At 40.0% G+C, this 20,811-nt stretch overlaps 1 long non-coding RNA gene across 1 annotated transcript in view; it reads left to right on the top strand.

Moving 5' to 3' along the window:
* Nucleotides 1-20,484, top strand: part of LOC140582871 (uncharacterized) — a 56,389-nt gene extending 35,905 nt beyond the window's left edge. The window contains exons 2-4 of the long non-coding RNA XR_011985665.1: nt 16,126-16,228; nt 18,278-18,400; nt 19,892-20,484. This is a non-coding gene — a long non-coding RNA (uncharacterized lncRNA). The remainder of the gene's footprint in view (nt 1-16,125; nt 16,229-18,277; nt 18,401-19,891) is intronic.
* The last annotated feature ends 327 nt before the right edge of the window (nt 20,485-20,811 follow it).

Below are 20,811 nucleotides of genomic sequence, written 5' to 3'. Positions count from 1 at the left end.
ATTTTTGTCCATATAGTGTATACTCTACTTAATTCTAATGCACCTACTGTAGTAATGGGACCACTAAGTTTATTCAGACATTTATTTGAATTTGGCATCAGGCACAGATTACCTGTAATTACAAGTTCATATTCAAATAATATATCAACACAATACCTCACACTTGTTGAAATTAATATTCTTTAAAATATAATTACTTTTAGTTAATGTAAATTAATTAGTTAATACTGTAATCACTGCTTAGAATTTATACAGCATGATGGACAGTTTGCCTTCTGGCTTATATAATAATTTCTAAAACTACGTTTTTGGCATTTAGATTGCAACACAAAGCATCTGCACATATTAATCTTTGTGAAGACCGTCGTATTTCATAGCTTTTTGAAATATGTTTTGATTATTTTTAGTTTCTCCCTACCAAGACATATGGCAGCAAACTAAGCACTTATCTGATCCTAGTTATATAAATTCTCACACGTCATTATGACAGGTAAAGTCACCCTCTGCCATTGCCGATAATACAAATAAAATATCCTAATGGAAAACAGTTTACTAAGAATAAGATGCTAACAGACAATCATCCAACGTGATATTTGTTCCCTTTTATAAATGCCTTGTCCTGCTCTTTCAAGCTTTACGGTTGCAGTTTTCATTTTCATCTGCGGCCTGTTGAAATTTCAATAGCTTTGACATAGCAGTCATCCCTCTGTTTGCTTTTACGCTGCAAGGCATAAACATTGCATTTTACATCTCAGCAGAACATGAAAGGCCCAAGTACAGTAATTGAAAACATAACTAAGACCTGTCTTAACGAACGATCAGTCCCAGCACTATCTGGTAGTTTAAGATCACCTAATATTAGAAACAATACAGCTCTTTTGTGTTGAAGTTGCTTTCTTTCTCAGAAAAAAAAGGTAATTTAGAGTCTTTGCACAGGATTTGACCTCACATTACAAGAGCTGAGTGTAAGAACTACTCTATATTCAGGCAGCAAATTAATGGCTATTAAAGGTATCAAATCAAATGACTGTGATGAATGCCGCATATTGGTCAGCAGCTTATAAAAGACGGATGATTAATGGGCACTAAAATAATGCAAATTGCACTCATCTGTACAAATTAATACATTAAACAATCGCTTCAGCTGCAGGACCCTAAAGCTGAATGTGGGAGATCACCGTGGCAACAGCAGATTGACCTGTTGTGAAATTAATTTAAGACCGTTTTACGAGGCACAAATATAATAGGATTTCCCTTATAAAGATGACTGGAATTAGGTTTGCCTTTATTTCTAATGATATTGTCTTTATAAGTGTATCATGTTAATTAGCTTTGTGCGGTCTCTCGCTTGTGTTCCCATTACTGCCCTGCGCTATCGCCACTAGCCAGTCAGTTTTTTTTTATATTGCCCTTGACACTTAAGCTGCCACTTAGCACTAGCTGCTCATGAGCTCGGAGCGGCTCAGCGGAGAGGACCGGCTGCGCGTGGACAGAGACAATAATCCGTATACGTACGGAGAAGCGTTGCTGTTTTATAGCGGGAGAAAAAATGACCGAGAGGATGAATACGCATTATTTACACTGACTTGTCATCTTAGGTTACAATTAAGTAGCCTTATTTTTTTGGCAAATTTTTTTTGGCAATTTTATTATTATTATTGTTGTCCTTATTTATTAGTATTATTATTATAATAATATACATCTTATACATTCTTTGGTTTTTCACAAGATATTATTCAACAATATAGTTAATATTAACACAATGGACGAGATAATGAAATAATATTACTAATGAAAACTGTGTAAGCAGATGCACCGCAACCAATCCGTTTAATTTGATCACATGTTCTGAACAAAAGCATAAAAATTAATGTTGTGCTCAGTTTTAATAACTGCCTTAGGTAACTCTGGAACGACTGCACACTCTAATTTACTCATTAATTTGTAGGACAATTTCACCCTTTATCTTATAACTGCAAGGAATTCGACAGAATGTGACATGCATACGTAATGGAAGTGTGAGGTGTCACTAAACGTACTGCTGCTCTGTGCTAACTGAGCTAATATGCGAATGATCTGTACACCCTTCAGAGGTAACTTTGCGTAATGTTAAATGAATTATGATCTATGTATAAACTATAGTAAAGGAGTTGAGATGGGGGGGGGGGGGCTTGCATGGTTCAGGGTGGGCCAGAGTCTTCTGTTTGTCTCACTAATGCCAGAAATCCCCACACCCCTCTGTCTACCTGGTGGTCATCTTGTTTTCCCTTAGCATCAGAGGCGTGTAAAGGGGCGGGGCTACAGGGGCACTGGCTCCAACCTGAAATCTGATTGGCACCCAGAGTGCCCCTGTCACTCACTGATTCAAAACATATCATTGGCTAATGATAAGATTGGCCGCACTGTATGAACTATGCCCCCTCTTGTGCCCTCTACTTTGAATACCCAAGACTGTCCCCTGCTTTGCATGACCCCTGAGCCAAACTAGTATAGTTGTCTTTTGATGTTTCTTCCTCCCCACCCTGTATGTAAAGAACATTCCCCATGTCTTCCTCCTTCTTTGCGGTAAACAAATCTGGTCGTCACTGCAAAACTGCACTTATTAAGTGAGGTGACCCTTGCATGCTATATCACGGACATAGACTGTATATATACTGACTTCATATATGTCTTGGAATTGAATTGTAAGTGTAAAATGCAGAGGGCAGAAAATAAATTTCAATATCAGTTGCCAGCTTCCACATATACTGCATCATGAATGGTTTTCATGCATGTCATACCCTCGGTAAATCAAAATGCATATTGCCCATCCACACCACGGCAAGGAGCGCCACAGGAGTGGATAAGACAGATCCACTTCATATCTGTCACTCGATGTTCTCATTCACCTAGGAAGTAAACGGAAAATAATAAAAGCACCCAAATATCAAAATACACCCCCCCCCCCCCCCCCATATATATATATATGTGTGTGTGCTTGACATTGTCCCATGAAACATCTGACCAGATTCCATTGTGGGAAATCGAAGTGAATTTCAGTTATCAGATAAACCGCAGACCTGTGGCTGTAAGGCAGAAGTGACTGAAGGAACCTTCAGGATTAATGAAAAGAAGTGGGTACAGAAAATAGATAGATAGATAGATAGATAGATAGATAGATAGATAGATAGATAGATAGATAGATAGATAGATAGAGCTCTGAGATATACTGATCATTTAAATAAAAATGCTTATATGGCAAGAATTTAAATAGCTTCTGTAGTTGTCTTTTTTTAGCTTGGTATAAGGGGGTGTGTATTATTTTAAATTAAATAGAAACTGCTTACATCAGCAGACTTGCGACACGGACCCAAGGTAATCTACAATTCCAGTGTAATTTCCACATTGTATCAAGGAAGTCTCTCCCCGTAGACCCGGATTTTGTCACTTGTTTACTCTGTAAAACAATTCGTACTTTAATGAAATAACAGCAAGCTAAATACTTTACTCCTTTCAATCTTTCACTTTACAGGGAGGAACAAAAAAGTGAAAAGCCCGCCGTATAAGATAAGGAGTCGGGCGGGGGAGAGAGTATTGATTGTTCCATTTACAAGAATATGCGGCTTGCTGCTTCAGTAGTTTAAAGAACATGCACTGCGCCAAAGGACATTTTATATTCTGCGTTAGCTGCTGGTGATGTAGAATTTGATCTTCTTCCTGGGTACCGGGGCGATGCTGTGGCTTCGCGGTGAGACGCCGAGTTACTCCCCAAGAGCGACGGACCCTCGGAGAGACGCTGCCCGGCCTCCCCGATAAACCTTGCATGCTGCCCTTTTAATTACTAAGTGCCGTTTATAACGTTGGCAGGAGCCCAGCTTTTCGTAGCGGCGTGTGGCGGCCGTCCTGAAATTACGGCGGGGTGCTTTGTTCGATTTCCTTTGTCTCTCTTCCTGGGCTGGTTATTAAGTTGCTTTTTTTTTTACAGTCCGCAGTGGCAATTGATATAGCAGTCAGGAAGATAACAGGCAGCAATGGGGGGGAAAAGCAGAGAAATACACACTTTGTTCTTTATTTCCTTACGACAGATCTGTCACTTAATGGTCTATAAAATATCCAGATACATTTCGGTGATGGTCTTCTTTTTGGTAAATTTAAAATCATCCATCCATCTATCCATCCATCCATCCATCTATATCAATTTTCTGTACCTGCTTGTCCTATGCAGGATAATCTTAAATTCAATTTTTGAATGAATATTCAGTACAATTATATTCAGTTTGACACTATATGTCGCAGTTTTAGGTAAAATTTATATTTTCGAATTGCTAATTGGAGAAGCTTTGGAAGCTGAATGGACAGTATCTTGTGACACAATGATTTCTTGACGGACCAGAGATGTATCAATCCTAATCGTAGCCCCTTTTCGAACAATTATTAAAATATAAGGTGTGACTGTGGCAACAAAGGACCTTCACCCTACTCAACCTCATCAGAACGGAGGTAAAAGAGAAAACACATGAACAATGACCTGAGAGCTCTGGGAGCCCCCGGTCTGGTTTACCGGCAAAGCAGAACTGAGCCCCCAGAGGATTACCCACCTGGGGAGTGTGACTCACTCGCAACAAACAAAAACATCTCTGGTCACCTGATTCCCTCTTGCACTCCCTGTCCCTTACCTCATATCCTGTTTATCACCATGAGCAACAGTCCTCTGGAAATCCCTACTTGTATGCCACCGTATCATATTTTACATTCATTTACAAGTTTACTTTATAGGTGTGCCTATTTATACAGTTCCATAAAGTTAAATAATCTTTGTTCCTCTAGCTATAGCTAAATAGAGTGCAAACGCAAGCCAGTGAATGGTATTCAAGCCTCAAAAGGCGCATTGTGATGTAATGTTCTATAATGTAGTTCTTGATCATGAAGACTAAAATCTCTTGGGGTGGAGCCAAGTCACTGTGTGTTTGCTCAAGAGCATCCTGGTATTTACACACCCTCATCTTCAAAGTGCTCAATAATTCAGAAGGAGCAGGACATGCTTCGCTCCCTCAACTCCAGAAACATCGTTTCTTGCTCTTTATTCCCATCGGCGTGGTGACACTTGATGACATCACGCTGTCAGGGTTGGCCACGTGAGGCGATAATGACAACTCCCAGGTTAACAGCGGCATGCAAATAGCTTGCCACTGCATATATTTATATTTGTGAGCATAGTTCGTATTCAAATTTATGTGAAACAGCTCAGCTATTCTAGACGGGATGATGACAATCCATTACGAAATATGACAAATTTGTGAAAAAGGATTTAATTTAGTAGCTACAATTATTATTAATATACATATAGGACATATTTTTCAAATTTTGAATAATTTAATTGCTTTATTTATAATATCCTTGGGTAGGTCAATGCAAAGTATTATTACTATTATTATTATTTTATTATTTAAGCAGGATTTACACATGCTTTTTGTTTGGCAAGTAGCTTTCTTGAATAATCTTTCATTGTTCACCGGTCTAGAAGCTGTCAGTTTCATCAGTATGCTTGTTGAATTTATCAGACTTGTTGTTGTTTTGTGGTGTTTGTTGCATACCAGCACAACTTTTTAGGGATAATGCATTCGCTGACCTAGTAACATCAGGAATGGAGTGCTGGAAAAAGGATGAACGGACGGATGGAGGAATCAGAAGTCAAATCAGCAAAATCTCCAATTCTGTACACACAATTCACAGTTGTGTCTGCAGTAAAGTACACAAAAGTAGTGATTAATGACAATTGGGTTTGTTTGTTTGTTTTGTTTATTTTAGGTGCCAAAACATCATCTCATTGTAAACAGCCATTTCGAAAGTGACGGTAGTTCGCTTATCTCCTGTTTGCATCCACATCTTCCCGCACTTCATTGCTTCTGGGAAACTGACTCCCATTTCTTAATTATAATTTATTTGCCTCTTGAAAAAAATTAGCATGGCGATGTAGACTCCAAAAGTGAACTAAATGCTGCGTTTTGATTTTCCATTCACAGAGCTTCACTCAAGACACATATGTTCATTTAACAGCAGTTCAGGTCATTTTCCATTCTATTTGAAAATAATCGAGGAAACGTACTGCTTTGAGTCTGTGAAAGGGCCTGATGTAGTGATATGTTCCATTTATTTTTTTATATTTTACTTTACTTCCATGATAATTAATGTCATTGTATTATAATGTCACATTTAAAAACTAGCTATTCCATAGTTCCCATGAACCTTATGATTAATTACAGGCTGAGCTAGAGAGATTACGCTTAGTGTATTAGTGATCAGAGATTAACGATAACGCTGTTGCTGGCTTCGATGACAGTGTACCTGCTCCATGTCGGACGTTAGCTCGCCACCACGTATATTTATTTTTGTGAACACAGTCCACGTTTTAACTCACCTGAAACCAATCAGCTGTCCTCGACGGGCCGGCGGCAAAATACGACATGTTCGCGAACATGGATTTATTTTGAAAGCTACGTGTTATTCGATTCACGAATCAGCATCAGGAGGCCTAGTAAGCCGTTAAGGGGCCCATTTTTAATAAGCAGCACTGCAGTCTTTACAGGGACTGTACAGACTGTTATACCACTTATGTAGTCAGTAATGGAACCTTCACTGACAGAATTATTTTCCTATATGTACATTACATTTTGATAATGATACGTTTGGTTCATGTCTGATGTTGAGGGTATAGGGTCTAGGTTAAGCGATATAAGTACCCCTCCCCCCTTTTTCTCTGCAATAAACCCGATGTTATTTCTATAAATCCTTTAATTAGGCAAGGATTGTGGACATGTGCAAAAGTGAAGGGTAGTGACAGGACCAGTGTGCAATAAGTTCCTCTCTCCTTTAGGTTGACTCATGTGTGTTTTAAATAAGACATAGAATTTTCCAGTTAGTGGCACTAGGGCTATGCTGTAGGGCTGTCAGGAGAAACGCAGAACAATGGAGAACGGCAGGCATAACTCCCGAATAGGAGGAACCCGCAAGACAGCAGGCAGTGTGGCTCTATCAGTTAGACTACAGCCTCCTCTTCCAGGTGCAGAACTACAAGCTATCAGGAGTTCCTGCTTTCTGCCAGCAAAAACATATATAGCACAAATGCACTGCAGTAATTTAAAGATTTTATTTATTTAAATATCTCTTCTTGCTTGATATAAAAAGTGCCACTCTTCATTGTAATTGCATTTCATTGGAACACATTTTTATACATCCATATTCAAAATGCCTCACTGGCCTTGGCAATGGCTGTATTGGAAAGCTTACGCATCTAGACACAATCGATAAATTAAAAGCTACATACAAATGAATGATAAATAGACAATAGACGATACTGACAGTGCAGGGTAAAGTCTGCATAGACAAGGAATGCAGATGCAAGTAATATAGCAGCAGTAGCCCAGATTCAGCTACTGATGGTGCAGACAGCTTGGCTCGTGAATCTGGTCGTCAACGTCTTGATGCTTTGACATCTCCTAGAAGATACCAGGGCTGAGAACAGCTCATGGCTGGGCTGTTTTGAATCATGTAACATACTTTTTGCTTTGTTGCGGGTCCAGTAAGGTTACATCTGTTCAACGGATAGTGATTCGGTCCCTATGATTGTCTGGGCTGACCTCAAAATCCTACATATAGCTATTCTGTCCTGTGGCTCCAGCGAATCCTTTGAATGGGACTGAGGTAGAAGCTTGTAAATCTGGTTTTACTCATCCTCAGATTTTTTTTTTGGAACCTCGGGAAGTGAAGGTGCTGTGACAGGCTTTCATGTGGTTTGATCCGGTTTCCTCTGTCTACCTTACAGATCTAGAGGAACCTGAAGGTGCTGATGGTTCACGTTGGGAACTTTGTATGTCTGTTCTGTAGTTTGAGCCTTAAACTTTGGATAAAAGTTATTCTGCTCATCAGGTAGCATGATATCTGAAGCTGTAATCTGCCATCTGCACGCTTTGTAGTTGGGGACGGACTGCAGGCCGTTCCACCTTCATTCCACACCGTGATTTCAGGATGCTATGGTTTTGCTCAGTATGTTTTGAATTAAAATGAGAGATTTTGCACTTTGCTAAAATAGATATTAATATCTAGTGTTATGAGTAAGAGGACTTTGGCTGTCACATGATGTGGGTAAGCTAGCTGTAATTGTGTCATGCCCTGCTCGTCCGATCCTCCCGTGTGCCACGCCCCCTCATCTACCCCGTGTGGAATCCCCATGTTACCAGCTGTTTCTAGTTGTTGTTAATTAATCTGGTGTATTTAATTCCACATTAAAGTACGCTTCCCCAGTCGGGTCATTAACGTCATTGTGACGTTTTTGCCTGTTCCATGTTCCTGCTTGTCTTTACTCTGAATTAAACCCCGACTCCTTAACTCCTGCCCATGTTTCCCCGCTCTGTGACCTATGAGTATGTGACAAATTATAGGAGACAGTCACAGTCAGTTTATTGTTTCCGGGGCCCCATTCAAAAAGTCCTTCTGGGGCTCCCAATTCCACCTACCTCTTCAGACATTTAAAAAACTTAATAAGTAGCTAGCGAGTAGAGTAGAGAAGATTGTAGCTATATAATTAGATGGCTAGCTAAACAGGTAATATATTTATTTATTCTTTGGTGTAGTGACTGTTTGTGGCCAACAAGGGGCCTCCAAACCTCAGGGGCCCCAACAAAATGTGTGGTTTGAGTGGTGATAAACATCTGTTCTGGAGGACACCCAAATGAGATAAATATTCAGTTAAAATATGCTACACATTGCTAATATAATACTCTTTGAATGATCAGATCTGCAAATAGATTTGCAAACATCAATATTTAATTTTCTGGTATCAGTCTCAACTCTACAATACTTAATTTAAATAAACTAATGCATGATACACTATAAACTGCATGTTTTTGGTTAGATTCAGCAAAAAATATTAATCATTAGTGTTGCAAAGGCAAGGGAAGACAAAAAAAATGTCAGAGAACTTTGCCGGATGACCTAAAGACCAGCATGGCGTGCTGCGATTCGAAATACCTCTTCGTAGGCAGTCCTCAGTGTACATTTCAGTGCTGAGTTCTTGCTTTTACCAGCATCAGTGTTCTCAGAGGCGATTAGGGAGTATGATGACAAGCATTCAGGTAACAAGTCTGTACCGTGTGGCTAAGAAGAAGAATTACCTTCTTTTTTTCTCTTTCTTTTCATTGTGTTTTTGGTGGATGTGAAGTATGCAAATGGTAGGTGTGAGAGAAAGCCTGCCTCTCCGCGGGTTCATTACTGTACCTCTTAACAATAAATGATAACCGTCTTTAACATTGTCAAGACTGAAACAAAGTTTCGTCTTTTAAAAATCTAATACATGTGCATGAATATTTCAAACATCAGCACTTGACTCCAGAGAATGCACCACGTTTAATTTTATGACAGCACGGCACAATGAAGAAGGTATTACCCTTAACTATTTTTTCCCCTAAACAAGAACAGAACAATTAAGCTGTCTGGGCAAAACCGGTGGTGTTCATAAAGATGGATGTTTCAGTCAGATTTACCTTGCCTTATGAACAGTACATAGGACCAGACTTTTCTGCACTGATTGCACCAGTTCTTAGCCTGTTGTGTCACAGTCCACATATAGCAGACTCCAGTTGCCCATTTTGTTACCCACCTGTTTGTCTTCCCTCATTTGTCTTTGTTTTAGGTTGCCCACCTGTGTCTTGTTGCTGTTGCCCTATTTAAACTTGTCCTATCCAGTCATTCCTTGCAAGGTTGTTAGTGTTTTATCCTGCATTTCAGCAGAATTTCTAGTCCTGCCTTGTTGAGTTTCTGACGCTCGCTTTGCCTTCGTGCTTCCAATTCTGCCAAACCTGCTTGTCTTTCACCGTTGCCAGTTTTGGCTACGTGTGTGTTTCTTGCATCCCGCTAGTAGTCTATCCTTTTCTGCCCATCATATGTTGGTTATTTGCTAGTTTAAAATAGTAGGGGATATCAAAAATATAATGGGAAGGAGCAATGGGGGATGTCTGGCATCAGCATAGGTAAGAGACACCTACACAGAGAGTAGAGTCTGACATCAGCACAGGGAAGAGATACCAACACAGAGAGCAGAGTCTGACATCAGCACAGGGAAGACATACCCACACAGAGAGCAGAATCTCACATCAGCACAGGGAAGACATACCCACACAGAGAGCAGAGTCTGACATCAGCACAGGGAAGAGATACCCACACAGAGAGCAGAGTCTGACATCAGCACAGGGAAGACATACCCACACAGAGAGCAGAGTCTGACATCAGCACAGGGAAGACATACCCACACAGAGAGCAGAGTCTGACATCAGCACAGGGAAGAGATACCCACACAGAGAGCAGAGTCTGACATCAGCACAGGGAAGACATACCCACACAGAGAGCAGAGTCTGACATCAGCACAGGGAAGACATACCCACACAGAGAGCAGAGTCTGGCATCAGGGTCTTGGCCTGTTTCCTGGAGTAAGAGAAATCCCACCTTGGGACGTCTACTCCCCCTCCCTCATAGACAGACTTCCAGGTAATGCTAGTTTTCCTTAGTGGAATACAGATGAATCAATGCTATGCAAATACAGGTATCCACTTCAGGAATGGCTCATCCCAGAGTAAATCCCTATAGACTGGATTACCTTTGCTCTGAAGGTCTTCTGACAGGTTCTGTAGCCCTCAAAAATGAACAGTTGGTTGCCAGTCATGCTAGTCTTGGGTGTGGCTATATCATCAGTTTGCCACTTATCCTGGGTAACATTCTTGGCCATCTTGAAATCCGTTGTGTCTATCGGCACAACCAAGCTTACCACTCTCTCACAAGTAAGTCAAAAGTCGATGAGCGTCAAACAGCGAAGCCTGGCTTTTTACAAGTGAACCGTTTGTCACCAGGGTATCCTACTGCACCAGCTGCATCCATTCAGCGGCTCTCACTGCGTGCAGTGCAGGGCACTGTGGCTGTGTGCTGGGAACAGTGACTCAGAGAGCATACGAGAATGCAGGGAGTTTCCACGGTTACCGCTCTGTGGAGGCTTGCGACTGACCATTTTATGTAGCCATAGCATGTCACTCCACGCGATGTCATAATGACAGGCCACCGTGTTCCCTGTGTGTGTGCTGTAAGTCAGATGAAACAGCAAGCATCTGCTGCTCCTGCTCCTGCTCCTGCTCCAGCTCCCACCTCTCTGCCGGGAGCCGTGACAAGTGTCACCGAAGTAGCTGGGAGTTAAAAGTCACAAGTGCGTCAGCTAAGGGCTGTGAAGGAAGCTTTTGTCAACAAACCTGGACACATCAGACATAACAAATCATTAAATGAGAGAGGACTTGCTGAGATGTTAGCTACATTAATAGAATCTATTGATTACAGTTAATAACTCTGGGGGATATTTAGTTGTTGGGCCAGTAAATTGTAAGGATAGATCTGGATTTGTGTAAGAGAGCGGAAATAGAGACATCCACAAAGACGGCTTGCATGGCTCAGTGCTTGGTATTGTAGTCTCTCACCTCTAGGTTTCATTCACGGCCCCATGGGGTTCTCGGCTCCCACCAGTGTTTCTGTGAGTTTTCTCTCGCAGTTCAAGAAAAGTTCCATTAGGCCAATCAGTGTAGCTACTGTATACGGCCTACAGTGTGTACTTTCTGTGATGCACTAGCATCCCACGTGGGGTGTCCCCCTGCCTCATGCGTCCCAGAATAACCTGCGGCATAACGGTGACGGAGTATTGGGGGAGAATTATTTTATAGTCAATGTTTATTTTGCTGGCTTTGGAAAGGATACTGCAGATTGCACCTTCACCAATTTCCAAGGCCTGCAGTAGATGTTCTCTGGATTAGGAAAAGAGTTGGGCTGTGCCGCTGATCGAGCTGTCGCTGATCAGGCTATGCTGCTGATCGGGCTGTCGCTGATCAGGCTTTGCTGCTGATCGGGCTGTCGTTGATTAGGCTGTGCTGCTGATCGGGCTGTCGCTGATCAGGCTTTGCTGCTGATCGGGCTGTCGCTGATCAGGCTGTTGCTGATCGGACTATTGCTGATCGGGCTGTGCCGCTGATCAGGATGTGCTGCTGATCAGGCTGTCGCTGATAGGACAGTGTTGCTGATCAGACTGTGCCGCTGATCGGGCTGTCAATGATAGCAGACGAAGCATTTCTGCAAAATTGTCACAGGGAAGCACCGTTTTCTAAAAAGACGGCTAGGGGTTCATGGGTAAAACATAGGGTTTTCCTGTCTGGGAAGTGCTTGTTTGTGTAATAATTCCTCCAGTGCAGCAGGGACCGCCATGTACACCCTACCTGACCTATGACCTAATCTGAAAGAATTGCCAGCTAACAAGCAAATATCTTCTGCTCGAATAAACAGTCCAAGCGCAAATCTTGGTGCGTGATCTTGTTGCTCCTTGCCTCTCAGTCTCAGACCTTGAAGGGTTTCTGATTGGTTGGTTTCCAGGTTTTTGCCACTTTGCTCAGTCCTACACTGTGCTTTTGTTGACCTGCTGTTTCTTGATCTCAGGTCCTTAGCCTGACTGCTGGTCTCCCAATTCGCCACTGCCGTTCCGTCATGGTTCAGTATTTGGGTTCATCTGTGCACATCCAGACATGCGTAAGATCTCACTCGCAGGGTGTCCACAGTGCCGCTTGGGATGCCATGTGCCAGTTCAATGTATGAGTTTTAAGACAATTTTCTGCTTCAGTGAAAAACTGCTAGAAAATGTTTGTTTCAGCCAAAAATGCCCATGACTTGTGTTCTCTGTTTTCTTTTATATTTACTTATTTTTTTCAGAAGGCTGTTGGGAATTGGATCATATGCTTTTTTGCTGTCTATTTATATTCTGCTTTTTATTTTGTTTTTGATTTATTTTGCATGTCACATACGACTAGTCCCTGAAGAAGAAATTGTCCCTGGTAGCATTGCAGTCATTCTCATGTAGTCATAGGAGTGAATTTGTCTTCTTATGGAATATTTACTTTGTACTGCGGCTTCTATGCAGAGATGACGGCTGACTTACTTTTGCCATAAGGGGGACAACCTAAGGGAACAAAAGGAGCATGTCAGCCACCTACTCGTGCTGTATAAAAATGACTAGGAATTAGTTAAATCATACTTACTTGTCTCTTGAGTCGTGTGCAGAGTGACTGGGGAACTGCGGATTTTGGGAGGGCGGATCTTACGATTACAAGGCAAGATTTTACAGTCGTGGCAGGAGTGACGTCTTTGTCTATGAGAGCACAGACATGCATGCATCTCACCAGAAAATCCAGTGCTCCAGTGCAGCATTAAAGCGCATTCCCTCTTAGCCAGTACTCTAGTGCAACATCAAGCACATTCCCTGTTGGCCAGTGCTCCAGTGCAACATCAAGCACATTCCCTTTTAGCCAGTGCTCCAGTGCAACATCAAGCACATTCCCTTTTATCTAGTGCAACATCAAGTGCATTCCCTTTTAGCCAGTGCTCCAGTGCAACATCAAGCACATTTCCTCTTAGCCAGTGCTCTAGTGCAACATCAAGCACATTCCCTCTTAGCCAGTGCTCCAGTGCAACATCAAGCACATTCCCTTTTAGCCAGTGCTCCAGTGCAACATAAAGCACATTTCCTTTTATCCAGTGCTCCAGTACAACATCAATCGCATTCCCTTTTAGCCAGTGCTCCAGTGCAACATCAAGCACATTCCCTTTTAGCCAGTGCTCCAGTGCAACATCCAGCGCATTCCCTCTTAGCCAGTGCTCCAGTGCAACATCAAGCACATTCCCTTTTAGCCAGTGCTCCATTGCAACATCAAGCACATTCCCTCTTAGCCAATGCTCCAGTGTAACATCATGCGCATTCCTTATTCACATGACTGTGACACCTAAAAAAGATAAATGAGCTACATGGAACAAACAGAAAGGGCATGTTTATAGCCTCTATGCCGATTCCACAATGCAGCTCTTGTTCTGACTCTACAAGAAAAACACTTTTTTGCAACATATAAGGCAATGAATGTAAAGGAGGAGTTTGGAAGAGTGTGGATTCAAACACTTTTGTGAGTGTGACAAAAGAGAAGACAAAATATTAATTATAATGAAATTGTCTTTGTTGTCAACTCTGACAGCATTTATCTGTGACAAAAGCGTGCATAATAAAAAGGGTTCTAAAATCATGAATAATTAATCTATTATTTACACATCAATACGCCTCAAACATACATTTTTGAAGAATGCCAGTAGTCTGAGGCCTATATCTAAACTCTTTAAATATTCTTTGGTGTCCTCAAGTGTGCACACGTATTTCAGCTTTTAGCCTGTCTGCCCTCCTGTTTCATTCCTAAATGTTTGCACATAAATGGGAAATTGCTGTTAAGCAGAGCATGTAAACACTGATTTAGAATTTACTTGCAGTTCTTACCATTAAATACCTTTAAAATGGTTTCTCTTATTGAAGCGGGTAGAGGTAATGCATGCACGAGTATGATAAAATACGGCAGGCAAATAAGCAAAAACAAAGAAAAATAGCTATTCTGGAAGTCCTATTTCTGGATCTGAAGCATAGAAATTACAGGAAATTAATTTCCTTTCTGAAAGCAGAACCAGTTTTAGGGGAACAGCTTTAGAATGCAAATCTGTGCAGATCGGTAATATGCAAAGGAACACTGCTCAGGTCACTATAAAATTTTACAGAAAAAAAATATGAATATCACTTAAGACACTCATGACATTCAAAATATACCTTGTTGAAATATATGAAAGTCAACAAAAAGGGTGTCTAATTTTTGGGGACTTTTCAGGAATGTCACAATTAGAATAAAATTACGGTGGTGAGTAAGCGGTGCAGAGTTGAAATCGGTCGAGGGTCTTCAGACATGATTGCTTTTCGCAAATCAAGATCCCATTCAACCTGGAGGTCTTTTGGGCTCTAGATAGATGTACGTGTAATCTTCCCCTGAGTGAGTGCAGAATTCGTTAGTGGGCTCGTAGCTAATAGATTTATGTATAAAATCCAAACAAAGTCAACTGTTGCCGCAGGTTTTGCTGCATGCATGCGTGCTCGCTATAATCCAAAATGCCTTTTGTGACTTTTGAGTAAATATCACATCTAACATTGGTTCCACGGGATAAAAGTGGCTGCTAAGTGAATATACAATGGCTGTAGGAGTAATATTTGAGTAAATTTCATTTTAATGGACATCTCCTGCATTTCCACTAAACTGACAAATCTCCAAAGCAATTTACTTCATCATGCCAGAGAACAGCTGTAGAGTACTTGTTTGTGGAGTAGTTATCTAACAATGTTACACCTATTTATAAATTCAGAAGTTACATAATTGCAGTATGTTTTCATTGTTATAATAGTGTGTGTGGCCTATCAGAGAGCTGTCTCCTACCTTAGGGGTTACATGTATGAATTCAGTAGCATTTCTGCTCTTTGCAGACTCTTTCTGGCTTCCCATAATACTTACAGGTCCTCTGAGGTTTCCTCCTGGAGTTCAAAGAAACTCGCTTAACTCGATTAAGCAGTTATAACTTGTGTTTAGTGTATGTGTGTGTCTGTCTGCACGTGCGTGCGAGTGAGTGAGAAGACGCTTGTGAATAGCCTGTAACGTGCCAGTACTTGTCCAGATTGCACCTCGTCAAATTCCATATGCTTTCTGCTGTTCGTGATTTATAAAACGGTAATGTTATGCTTGCGATACGTGTCATGCGGAGTGTAAATCTGTACTAAGAAAAAGTGTCCTATTTTGTAGAATTTAATGGTGTAACCCTGATCTCCTGATTGCTTCATATCCACAGCTTCCAGAGCTTCCAACTCATGCACTTCAGGGGGCAATTTGCCATGTGCTACAATCAAGTTTATTAAAAAAGGAAAATATACAAACAACAAAGAAAAAAAAATATATATATATATATATATATATATATATAGCTATGAGAACCATAATGACATGCTATCAGAAGACATTAATTTGTATAATAACAATAATTAGAATTGCAATTTGAAAGTATCTTCTGATTTTAAAAAATGATTTCCACTTCTGGCTGCGAGGGAATATTTAGTCAGATTAACCTCATCAAGAAAACTTTTCATAATGGATTTTAAATAGTTGTTTTTAATATTTGAACTGATTCAATTTATTTTGCTTTCCCTCCATTGGATGCCACTATGCACAGAAGTGGCTTTGTACAGGACAAAGGGGAGCTAATTATATCGGCTGTAGTGAAACACAGAGGGCACAGCCAGCCAAACACGTCTGCTGTGGATTTATCTTGAGACGTAAGTAGGCCTCTGGCAGGGGCTGGATATTTATCATTATGGGCCAAATTGAGGGGGATATTTTATTTTAGCTACTTTATTTGATCTATTTAGTTTATATGTATAATATCACTAATATATTGAATATGATTCGGTTAAACATAATAATGTTTCTGTGTGTTTGTGTGTAGTTGAATGCTTAGCATTGTAACAAAAAGTTAGTTCTTATGGTTTTTTTTGCTTCTCTTTCACGTACGCCTTAGTTTCCTACCTCTTTCGTTAATTGTTTATTGTCGATGCTAATTGCTGGAAGTGTCACATCTTCTTTTACGACAACGTCGTCTCTCCAGAATGATTCATTTTACAAAGTTACAAAAAAGTAACAGAGAACTCAACAAAGATAAAAAGCAAAACTGTATGCAACTTTCATCATTCCTCAATTTATTCGGTGTAATGTACGTTTCGTTGATTTACTTACTGAATTTGTTTGGATATTCATTTCTCCAGAAAGCATAAAATTGTACAGATTAGATTTCATTTTCTAATGTCAGGCTTCTAATGCCTGGTGGAAAGGGACGAGTGTCCTCACCCACCAGGGAGAAAATGCAATCTGAGCGTTCTCTGCAATACCTCCATGGCTCCAGCATTGTCAAAAATGATTAGATCCACTTCTTAGCACAGAAAGTCTGAGAATTCTGACATTCCAAAATTGTGTGTGGTGATTTCAGTATCTGATTGTCAGCTCCTATTGTCAGGGAACTGAAATACAGGCGTGACATTTACAATTAGTCCAGCTTTCTGTGTCTAATGCCGGTGGCCTACTGAAACAATGCTGAAATACCACATTTGATATCAAGACCAAAACCAAATTCTTAGCCAATGAATGATGAATAGAAAAAAATAAAACTCCGGACCTGAGCCAAATGAGGCTCTAGGTCTTTAGATCTTTAGAGAATTGTTTTATTGCAAAGTCCATAGAGTCTCTCAGGTTTCAGTAATTAGATTCTTTTTTATTCATTGATCTCTACCATAAAAGTTTTCTAGCCCTTCGTTTTTTCTCAGCCTCAGACTCTGAAGCGCTGCAGCCAGCTTTTATTGAGTTCAAAATCATCTGCATTCTTGCCTGTCGTTTCATTGTGGCGGCAGTCAGAGTCTGGCAAAGTCTGGACGGCACAATGAAACTTACTTTTTTTGATTAAGTAGATTGTGCTTACAGGGATGTTCAGAGACCTCACTATATTGTTTTTATTTGTTTATTCTCTGATCAGGCTCCCGATACCATGGTTTTCAATTACTTACTTAATAAGCCTCCTGTTTTTCATAGTTGAGTTTTTGTAATAATTCATTTCCTTACCTTGGGTCTTCACCATAACAGGTGATTTAATTTTGAAATAATGAAAAATGTTATTATTGCAAACACAGAGAGGCTACCCAACTAATTTTGTATTACCTTTTTTTGTACCCAGATTAATTTAGCTACTTTGTTCCCCGATTTATTATTCATCATCTGTTTGTATTAAATGAGAAGCTTACATTATACATGTAACATGTAAACAATAACACATGCCATTTCACGTTGCCATTTCGATGCTTCATGGCTGAAAGTTTTAGGAAATAAATTAGTCATTATATCGGCACAGCTAGTGGTGCCACAGGGAAATACCATTAAACAGGTACACCACGAAGTGTTTTTAGGAACAAATGAAGAAGTCCCGTTCAAAATGTGTTTCTATCCTTCCCTTCACTCTTTCCATTGCAGACAAAAACAAACAAAAATAAAACAAGAACAGTTATTGTATAACAACAAGCAACAACAGTAATCATATTTATTTTAAAATGTGACAGGATTCACACTGCTGGAGAACTCTCTTCTGAGATCAAACCAACACTCAAAAACTGGATGAAAAAATTATAATAAACTCAAGTTGTATCTGTGTCAGTTTTATATGACCATTAATTGCTCTCTGACTGGATCAATCGTGAGTTTTGTATATAATGGTGATAGTACTGTGATGTTAATGCTGTCTTGTATCTGCTGACTGAATGCATTCTTTTTGACTTGTTAAGCAGGCTGTTCCGGCTTAAACTTTTCGGGCTCATGTGCGTAATCAGTGCCCTTGCTTATCGAGTGCTGCTGTGGCTGACAGGGATGACCCAGGCAGGACGCTCCCTCAAGGCATTGACGAACAAAAGGCAAGCACCTTTATCTGAATCTGAACTACGCTGAGTCGAGTAAAAATGCTGATTACACATCTGCCTGTCATGTCGGCTACTCTGTTTTTTTTTTTTTTCAAACAAATACCCATTTTCATTTTCCATTATGCAGTTGAAAGAACCATTATTTTTATACTGAAAGATTGATAAGGTTTCCTTTGGTGGGGATGACATTAAATAAAATGTAACTGATGGTATTAGGCGCTGTAACAATAGGACAATATGTTAATAAACTATGTCGTACTGCATCCTGGGAACAAATAAAAGAGAGATACAGCACTATGAATAGAGGACAGTAAGACCCACTATGGAAAAAAAATAAAAAAATAAACATTTTTTAAAAATTGACGAACGAAACTTAACTGACCAATTAAATCTGTCACAAACCTTTTTTTAATGTTTAAGGCTGATTATATTGAGAATAAATAGATGATATACTGGCTATTCAAACTGGGTGATATATTTAATGCTAGCATTGCACAAACACTTTTAAAATCTTTTTTTCTTATTAAATAAATCAAAGCTTGAATAGTTGGCACAAAGTCAATGTAAAAAAGTTCTCATTTATAACTGCCTCTTTATTATCCTTACAGATAAGATTCTAAAATTATCAAAAAAGCAATGTTCAAATGAGAAGAGTAGAAACAGAAATGATTGGGAGATGAAAACTCCGTGGTTTGACCCTTGTTTTGATGGCACCGATTGTCTGAATGTGACCCACAAACGACCCCGGTCATGCATGCAAACAGGGCGGCAGTGAGCTGGGCTCTTCAAAGCACGAGATAAAGAGATGCGTTCTTCATTTGTTTCTTTGAACCACTCGCTTTTGTCTAAGGAACTACCAATAATTCACAGAGAAGCGAGGAGGTGATTAAGGAAGAATGGGCAGTAAACAGAAGAAGCAGGAAAATGTTTCATGGCTGAATAAGGTCATTATAGAGCTCTGAAAAGGGAATTTGAAAGTTTTATTAATTAAAGAGAAATCTGTTAATCATGGCTAGAAATCACATAGAGGAAGTGATTTTTTTTATTTCGCAGATTCAGGAACAAAGGTTGACATCGCTCGACATCAGATTGAGGCAGATTCAGGGACAGGCATTCTTTCTGTTTTGCTAAGTAAGCAATTTGCCTGGATACGGGGTTCATAAGAGCAAAAGCGAAGAGGTATCATCAGTCTTGTGGTCAAACTGTTATTTCTGTCAACCTGTCAGCCTCCGGATCCAGAATCCAATCCACATTTTCCAGAGAAGCAGTTGATTAAATGCACCTGTTTACTATTACCATATGTCGTAAATGCCATCCTTCTCTGTTGTTGCGTTACGAGGTATTCTGAATTGTCCATACCGAGCGTTCTTCCCAATGTGATTTCAGACTTCCTTCCAGCTTCCGATGTCTTCCATTTATTACTAGTGATCTGAGTCTAGTTTCGTTTCTGATCTCGTCATGACCCCTGCCTGTTTTTTTTTCCAGTTTTGATTCGTTGATCGTATTTTTGCTCTGTTACGATCACCAAATGACCTCGTCCCTGCACATGGACCCACATCCAGTTCATCAAAGATTGCCAGTTCAAGTCCCTGGATGGAATATGCTGTGCTACCCTTAAGTGTAACCAGAATTGGTACATTTACATATAAAATGAGCTCTAAACACTGTTTACTGGAGAATTAGCTATCTGTTGTATATTGTAACTGATGTTGGCCAAAACCGTGCAAAAGTTACTTTGGTAAGTTGTAGGAATTACTTATTTGAGGAATGAAAAAAATAAATGAATAACCTTTATTTAACCCTATGAAATGCTCTGTCATGGCAGCGTGGTATAACACTAATATCTCAGTGATGGCTTAATGTTTAATTCATACGTAATTCCAGATTTAATTAACACTTTTTTTAAGGCTTGCCTGACAGCTCTATCCCTGCTGATTATGGAGGTTCTTGTATTTTGAATTTGTTTAAGTTGTTCCTGGGTTACAGCCGTTGATTTTGAGCTTATTTTTTCCTGCATAGCACAGGACAGAACACAAACTTGAAGCATATAGCTACCATTTCTTGAACTTTCCTTGAGATTATTTTTGGAAAAACTGGTACTTTACTAGGAACTAGTACACCATTTAAGCAAATCATCTAGCCATGAATACGCTGAAAATGTTACTTATTACATGGAGGGGAGCGTTACGTTAAACGTGTATGCTGTCTTCTCGCATATATACTGTAGTATAAAACCTCAGTTTTGAAGAAATTCACATTAACACAAAACCCATAGCACAAACTTATTCATTGCAGCATATTTTAGGTTATCGGGGGCAAACTTAAGGATGCAGAGGGGAATAAAAGAGAAGAACATATGCACCTTCTGCTAAATTTGACCTGAAGGAGCTCTTGCAGCAAGTGAA

Source organism: Paramormyrops kingsleyae, chromosome 25 (genome assembly GCF_048594095.1).
Source record: "Paramormyrops kingsleyae isolate MSU_618 chromosome 25, PKINGS_0.4, whole genome shotgun sequence".
In the NCBI taxonomy this organism is placed as follows: Eukaryota; Metazoa; Chordata; class Actinopteri; order Osteoglossiformes; family Mormyridae; genus Paramormyrops; species Paramormyrops kingsleyae.
Note: the sequence above shows the minus strand (reverse complement) of the source record. Positions and strands in the feature narration are given on the sequence as shown.